This window comes from Microtus ochrogaster, chromosome 17 (genome assembly GCF_000317375.1).
Source record: "Microtus ochrogaster isolate Prairie Vole_2 chromosome 17, MicOch1.0, whole genome shotgun sequence".
Classification (NCBI taxonomy): domain Eukaryota; kingdom Metazoa; phylum Chordata; class Mammalia; order Rodentia; family Cricetidae; genus Microtus; species Microtus ochrogaster.
The window spans coordinates 24,077,025-24,086,041 of record NC_022019.1 but is presented as its reverse complement, the minus strand read 5'-3'; positions in this window follow the sequence as shown (position 1 = coordinate 24,086,041).

Here is a 9,017-nt window from a genome sequence, read left to right as displayed (position 1 = left end):
TGGGTATGAGTGGCTCTAATAACAATATCATGATAAATAAATATTGTTATGAGTCAAACCTTACATAATATACATACTGTGAGATACAGAATAATAGACATATTGTCAAAGGTTCATTAAACCTTTCAACCCTAATAAGGCAAGTGATTGTTTTTCAACATTCTTGTGCATGGCATTTATTAATATTTCAAGTATTTTAGATTATGTTTTCTTTTTACATGTCAATTTATTTCATATCTTTTTCAAGCACATACTTTTATAAAACAAATTTCTTCTATAAACTAAATTATGATAATGCATGTATAAATACATGTTATAAATATCACTGAAATTTAAGGGTATAAGTTTTTTTAAAAGAATTAGGGAACTTTTGAGAATCACTATCTTATTTCTTTCTTAAAATTTTTGTTTACTCTAATGATATCATTTGGAAAATACTCGATTTTACTCTATAAAGCAGATTTGGTTAAAGAAGAATCTTGATAAGACTCAGTTCAACAGACCTAGATTTGAGGATTAGGACTCTTAATTATTCATGGACATTTGTAAAACTCTGATTAACCGAAAGATTGAACAAATGTTGCCTCATCTTCTTGATTAAAAGCAATCAAATTTTTGAGATTTGCCAGACAATCTGAAGAGGGGGATATAAACAAACTATAAATAAGGCCATATGTTTCTGATTTAAAACAGAGTGGACATTAACTTTTCTAAAATGTTGTTATAAACAACTTTTAACAAAACAAAATAAACACTTATTGAGACCATGATTCTTGGAAAAATGCTGGTATTTCTGCTATTAATTTTAATGTTTCTAATAGGAGTTTAGTTATGGATATTGCTATCAATCTACTGTTTGGAAGCTTTTACTCTACTTCTACTTCCATCAAAACTTCCAATAATCCCTGTAAGCTGTTCAGAGTATAAAAGGAAATTGTTCAGGTTAGATTACACGTTGAAAGAAGTAGTTTCTTCTATCATGATGTTGAATAATTTAAGAATGTAAAATTGGTATTAATGGATATAATGCAAACTCTAATGTTAACCTCTCTGTTACTTCAAGGGCAGCAAAAAATAACTTGAGTCATTAAAATAATTGAATATGTTTACAAATAAAAATGATGAAGCCAACAAAAGATGATGAGGCCAACAAATGGCACTAACTTATTGACTACGTATGTATTCTTTGGCCTTATCTTGAGGAGAAGAAGAAGTGATATACCAGTTATGTTTTCAAAGCTACTAACATATATATTCTATTTTCTCTGAGTACATTTGAAATGAATAGAACAAAAGAAGGAAGACAATAAAGCATGACTTTAAGATTATGGATAATTGAATTGTTGAGAAGTGCCCCATAGGATATGCTTGAAAGTAGGGTCAGTATGAGTAACTGATGAATTGAAAACCATGGAGTTGTGAAAAATAATTTTTATAAACAATGAATTTTAATGCACATATTTGTTTTGCTGTGAGACAACTATATAATTTTCATGTTAAAATTTTGAGTGGCCACGACACAGGGAATTTAGAAATAAAACCTTATGGATCATCTCTTTTTAGTTATTATACAATTATAAGCAAAACACAATTAATAGGGTGTGGGTGTCTTTCTAGTAGCTTGTTTGTGTCACAGCACTCAAACTAAGCATATTTCTAGGGTATGTGCACTTTTATCATAGAGAACTTTTCATACCATCCCTCACATGTTGTCTATGTCACTTTTTCCAAATTAGTGCACTCTAAGATGATTACAAAATAACACTGAATTCATATATATATATATATATATATATATATATATATATATATATATATATAGCAATTGTCTCACATAAAAGACTGAATATATATATATAGCAATTGTCTCACATAAAAGACTGATAAAATAAACTTCTGCTTATAATTTGAAAGAATTTCTACTCTGTGATTTGATATTAATTATAAAAGTACATTTGAAATATTAGAGGAATAACCTAAAATAAAACAAAAGATATATATTAAGAATGTTTATTGGTCATAGTCCATCACTGTTGCTATTTTTTTTTTCTGTTGGGAAAAACTATAGATTTTTGGGTTTGAAACTTCAAATTTCAGTGATACTGTTTTATGTTACTGTGCACAGTCTGTGGAAATGAGAACTTTAATAAATAAAATATTCCTATCAGAATATTTATCATGTAACTAAAACTCTGAAGTGATCACTGCAGTAGTAAATATTGACAGTGTGTAAATGTGGCATAATGTGATAGATATGAGCACCTTCCTTCTTCACCCTCTCAAAATCTCACAATCCTGGTAATTTCAAGAGGAAAATGAAAAGTTACAGTGGAAATGTCTTATAAGGAACAGTAGGCAATCTCAGAAGGCAGTCTCAGAACTCAGCATGTTGCCAAAAACAAGAATGTTTGAGAAACAATTCCTAAAAGTTTGAAAACTTAATAAAAATGGTATCATGACCTGATTTTCAAGACAAAAATAATGTTAGATTAAATGCTAAGATGAATAAAATACAGTTTTAAAAACAAATTGGTCTTCTCTTTATGATTACATCACAACAATTCAAAATGGTACTAGAAAATAGCAACTGTTACTTGATTCTAGCTCTTTGTGAATTTTCTCAATTTTGATTTTTTTAATCTATGCATATTAAGACTAAAAAATTAATGTTTATGAAGATAAGAGAAATTCAAAATATAGTGGTGTTTGTCTTAATAACAACTACCCTATAATTTTATTCAAGCCATTGTGGAGTATTCATAATACAGATATTTAAGAAAATAGTTCTTTCAGGAGACATGAATATTTTAGACAAAAGCACTAAAAGTGTTCAGAAAAAAAAACAAACAATGAGACACTACAAAAAAAAACACACTAAAGTTTTGTAACATATAATGTCTGCTGTGAAAGAACAAATATGCCCACTGATCAGAAAAAAAGTATTCTGTATCTTTTAGATATAATCAATTACAATCTATTTATACAGTTCTCTATACCATTGATATTAGTGATTGAATGACATCTGTATCTACAATTATGATGTGTGAAAGGAGATATAAATACATAATATATAGTGATGGTTCTACTCACTGCAAATTCTTGTAAAGAGAAATTAATATGCTGTGACAGATAATGACTCAGTTTTCCTAGATTTAGGTTTGGAGTTTGGAAAAAAAATGGTGAAATACAATGGGAGAGAAGAAATCTGTGGTGTAGATTCAGTCTCATAATTAATTTGATAGGTTCATGTGAAATGCATATATATATATATATGTGACTGTAACTATTTTATCTATTAGCAATATATGCAATATACATAATTTACTTGCAATATATATACATGATACATTTAAAAGAACCTATGATTTTTATATGTCAGGCATTACTACACTGAATAATACAAAAAGAATTTAAAAATATGAGCACATGTCCTGGTGGCACAATTGAGCATCCTATAGATATATACCCAAAAGTGGTATTACTGGGTTTTGAGGAAGGTTGTTTCCTAATTTTCTGAGAAAATTGGGTTGCTTATAGTTAAAAAAAATTAATAAAAAGAAAGAAATCTAAGAATTTTATGGATAACAAAAATATGAGTTTTAAAAAAATATATTTAGTTGAAAAACAGTGTTTGGAATAATGGGATTTCTTTGTGTTTGTCTATTATCTTCCTTAATTTCAAATGAAGAACACATCAATTTCAGCAGTTTCTCAAATACACAAGCTTTCTTAAACCATGTATGCAATGGACTCAAAACGAGTCTTCTTTCATCAACCCCACTGAACCAAGTTTAGAAATCCTTATGCAATTATTGTTCTCAAATATTTACAGACCTAGGCACAATATGACAAGACTAATATATTTATGACAATGAATTTTAATACTTTGTCTAGTGAAGCATTGTATTTTTCATCTGATATTCTGGATCTTTCATTTTTAATATCCTTATCTAAAGTTTCAAATTCATACATTAAAAACTAAATATAAATGTTTACAGTGAATAGTGATACATTCAATATATGAATATTCATTGCTGTTCTTTCCAGTTTCACAGGATTAACATCCTGTGTTCACTGTTACACACACCGTTCCAATATAATAAGTCCATATATAATGCATAGAAAATGAATAGGAAAGAAGGCACTGTGTTTCATTTTTATCTGAAACTTCTAGGTTTCCCTTCAGTTCTCATAAATCATTACCATGTCATACATTACTTATGACTTCAAATTAAATCTTCAAAAAACCATTACTTAGTGATAGGAGAACTCCATGAAAATTGATATCAGATCAGACTAAAATAATTTCACATTTCAGTTTTTGAGTTTTAATAAGAATAACACACACCCCAGTAACACTGCATATAACATTTTTTCCTGTGATATTATGAATTGTATAAATTATTGGGGAAAATAAGGACGTTCATAAACAAGTTAAAAGTGTCATAGTTGTCATTGGCTTACAATTGGCTTATCTTCTTGGTTTATAGAACTGTAAAGTTGCAAATGATGTTAAATTAATCGATTTTCAGGCATGGCAGTTTCCAAGTCTGACACGCAAGTTTCGCCTTCGGACTAATTTCAGGGGCAGTAATTTTTTTTCTCAATTTAAAGCCCCTAGTTAAAAAGGAGAAACTGTAAAATCATATCATATAACAAATTTGTCTAAATATTTTTAGTTTACCACTTTTTTATTTTTTTCATTTTTTTATTTTTTATTTTACCACTTTTTTAAGTCACTTTAAGTTTTCTTCCAAATATTTTCGTTATAGATGATCAGCTCCCAACACTCCTCCCAGATTCTCTGCAACCTGACCTCATGCTCTTTTTCTCTCAAAAACCAAAAGTCAGCAAGCCACAATAGTAAAAGCACACAGGGAAAGATGGAGTCCTCTTTGTAGTGGTCAAAGTACTCTCGAGTATAAGGCTGGCCCTGAAGTGTAGCACCCTTAGAGGAAACTGATGGTCCCTTTGCTGGTGTGTATCAATTACAAAAAGCTCCTTGGTTAGGAGTGGACCTTTTTGCCACTGCACTTTCTCTTTGCGGGGATTTTGTACTTCTTCATTTTCTTGGCAGTGTGCATCTCACAAACTCTCAGTTCATGTGTGTTAGCAGCCTCGTTTGTGTCTAAAGATCCTGTTTTCTGTAGCCATTTACCGCTCTGACTTTTGTTTTTCCTCCTCTTCTCTATAGATCTCCTAGTCTTGAGAGACAGTTTGAGAAAGGATCCCAGTTAAAAAGCTGAGTGTCCCAAAGCCTTTCAATGTTTGCACAATGCCCAATGATGGGTCTCTGTATAGTTACTATCAACTACAGGAAGAAGCTCCTTTGATGAGGTTTTTAACAATCTACTCATCTATGGGTGTAGCAATATGGAAAAAGGTGTTTTTATTCATTTACTTTTGCTATGCTTGTTTAGCAGAATAATAGTAGTTGGTTTTCTTCTAGGATTTATGACATTTCTAGTAGCAGGTTTTTGCCGTCATGGACAATATTAGCTGTAGACTCCACCCAACTGAGTGAACCTTACATATAATGAAAGCATGGTGCGGCTTTATTCCACAGAGTGAATCTGACAAACAATGAAAACATGATTGCTTACTTCTGTAAGGTTTGTGGCACTGTGGCACAAGTGTATCTTGTAGGAGTCTCACAGGTTTAGGCCACAGGTTTTATAATTCACAGAGATTGATAATTAGTTTTCTCTACTGGTAGAATATATTGTACAAATTTGTGACTGAATGTAGCTCTACACAGATCTGCACAATACATGTCACACACTTGTGCATAATATTCAAAACAGAATGAGCTACACAAGGGATTAGATAAAAGTGGGCACATCTATATGGTTCAATTCAGAGTTGAGAAAGTATTCTTTTATTTTGTTTTGTTTTGCTTTGCTTTGCTTTTTGTTTTTCGAGACAAGGTTTCTCCGTAGCTTTGAAGGCTGTCCTTGAACTAGCTTTTGAAGACCAGGCTGGCCTTGAACTCACAGGTATCTGCCTGCCTCTGCCTTCTAATTTCTGATATTAAAGGCGTGTGCCACCACCACCTGGATGAGAAAGTACTTCTTTACAATATACACATATTCTAATTAAAGTTTATATATTTTAGTCATTGATATGGCAAGTAAGCACTTTGTTTTAAGCTTGAGACAGATAGCTGCAAGAAAAAGACCAATATCGGGAAAAAATTACCAATACTAGTTCCTAATTCTTGACTGGAATATATAAAATCATGTCTCATATTTACTTTGAGATGAGTCATTTCCATTGTGCTTGAAAAATATTATCAATAAAAACATGTTAGGAGTTATTTTCATATATTGAAAAGTTATTAGACAAAGGCAATGGGGCTGCAGACATAATGAAGATGGGACTGCCTGGGGATGCAGAAACTCCTTGCTTGTCATCTCTTTAATGGTGTCAAATCCACCCTGAAGAGTCCTTTGAAGACTTATCTTGACCTCTCCAAACAGTTCTATCTCAAGTTTTACAACTACAAGCTCATATTGAAATATATTTACTTGATTCTTTATTTTACATTCCAACTATTTATCTCTCTTCCACACCTCCTCCCACTCCCTCAACTACCCCCACAGCTAGAGGTCAGCCTAGGATACACGTGACCCTGTATCATGGAAAAAATACAGACTAAAAATACAGGCAAAGTGCATGTGATAGTGTATATAAGTCACATATGGGAAAATAAATTCAAATATAGTAAAGAAAGTCAAATTTTTGAGAGCAGAAGTATGCCTGATTTTAGCCAATATTTGCTCCCCAAATACAGGAAATTTTTAAAATCGGGTAATACAAAATTCATATTTTCTCATCATGTTAACATTTCAGTTAAGAGAAGAATTAAAAAAGGGAATTTTTCAACTTCATGTCTATTTTGATCCACAATATTATTAGAAAGAGATAACAGCTTCATATAAAATATAATTTTTCTTAATAGAAACATAAATAAATTGAATAACAAATTTATTTTGCAACTCAGAAGAAGTAACTAACATTGTGAAACAGAAACAAAAACAGAGGAAGAAAGGCTGGAAGAAGGGGACAGGAAAAAAAGTAAAGGAATAATTATCTCAGTTTTCTCATGTTTTTTTTTTTTCACATATATGCAGTACATTCATGCTGTGGGCTATTTCTAATTTTTATATATAAAGAAATTCTAAAAAATAATATTATACCAAAAGTTAACATAGGATTTTATATTAGATCAGAAAAAAAAATATCCCAAAACACTCTAGTATACTTGGGAAGGAGGCTTTTAGACCATGTTTACATTTTCAAATAAGTAGTGTTTTTGAGACAAAGACATCTAAACCAGAAGACAGGCCGATTGAAATATTTATATCTCTCCATCACCCATTATTATCAACAGGGGTTTAGTTCAAGGTAGTTTTGTGGTAAACAGAAAGAAGATTTATGTCTCAGTTGAATGAACTGCTGCTCCTCACCTGGCAAAGCAGCGCACAGAGATACTGCTCAGAAAGGCGGCATTTGTTACAAACATGATTCATGCTATCAAGCACAGAAATCACAAACAATGTGACTTTCACCTTGACAGGACATTAATCAAGAGATAAAACAATATTACAGCTAAGTCCAGTTAGGTAGGAATAGAATTGTAAAAGCGACTTTCCATTAGGCAGTCAATTTCAGATCCAGCCTATACTGACCACAGAAACTGTGAAGTACATGGGAGGACATCACAAGTAATAAGCTCAGGAAAAAGCATGATACAACTTTATTAAAAAAATTCAGAGTGATTTTGAGATTTTTCTGAGATAAACAGTATAGAACCAAGCCTGAATGTGGTAGCTTTCATTGTTTGTAAATTATTACTGGTACATTAAAGATAAGAATGACTTTCTTCCTTTACCGGAGTAAAACCAAGGTTTTTACTATAACATCATACTGGTGCAAAACAAATTTTCTTTGACAATATAAGTGGGAGCTTTTTCTTCCTTGAAGTTGTTTATCACACAATAGGTCATATCTATATCTTCCTCATGGTAATTCTTTATTTTATTAAGAATTTTTAATGTGATGACATTGGTTATGTGTGGGTTAGCTATAGAAATAAGATATTTTTTTCAAAGTAGTTAGGGATAATTTTAAAGTGGCCTCCAGGGAGCAAAAGTATCTAAAGGAGAAAAATTAACATACTAAAATATAAATTAGAATAAATAAAAAAGACCGGACAAAGGGAGGGAAAGAATAAATGAGTGTTATATCAAAATACAATATCATTGTTCTTTAAGATTAAATTCACAATTCCTTTGTTATTTCAATATGGTTCACAACACACTATTTTCTTTTAGATTGTTTTCAGTTCTGCCAAAATAATCATGACTTAGGCTTTGGATGACTGACCCTGGTCTTCTGTAAGAGCCATATTCAATACAACCCTGAGATTCCATCTTACATCTGTAATAATGGTCAAGACAAAAAGCACTGATGAAAACTGGAGAGGATGTGGAGTAAAGAGAATATTTCACATTGCTGGTGGAAGTGAAAACTGGGACCGCCTCTTTAGATATCAGTATGGTGATTTTTCAGAAAATCAGGAAACAACCTTCCTCAAGACCCAGTAATACCACTTTTGGGAATATACCCAAAAGATGCTCAATCATACCACAAGGACATGTGGTCAGTTAGGTTCATAGCAGCATTGTTTGTCATAGGCAGAATCCAGAAACAACCTAAATGTCCCTCGACAGAAGAATGGATAAGGAAAATGTTGTATATTTACACAACGGAGTACTAAACAGCAGAAATAAAACAACATTTTGAGATTTGCAGGCAAATGGATGGATATAGCGACATCATACTTTGTGAGGAAACTCAAACCCACAAAGACAAATATTATATGCACATACTCATAAGTGGCTTTTAGACAGGTTCTGCTCTGTATGTGTTGCTTTTATTGGTTAATGAATAAAGACACTGCTTCTGCCTATAGCAAGGCAGAACTTAGCTAGGCAGGGAAAACTAAACTGAAT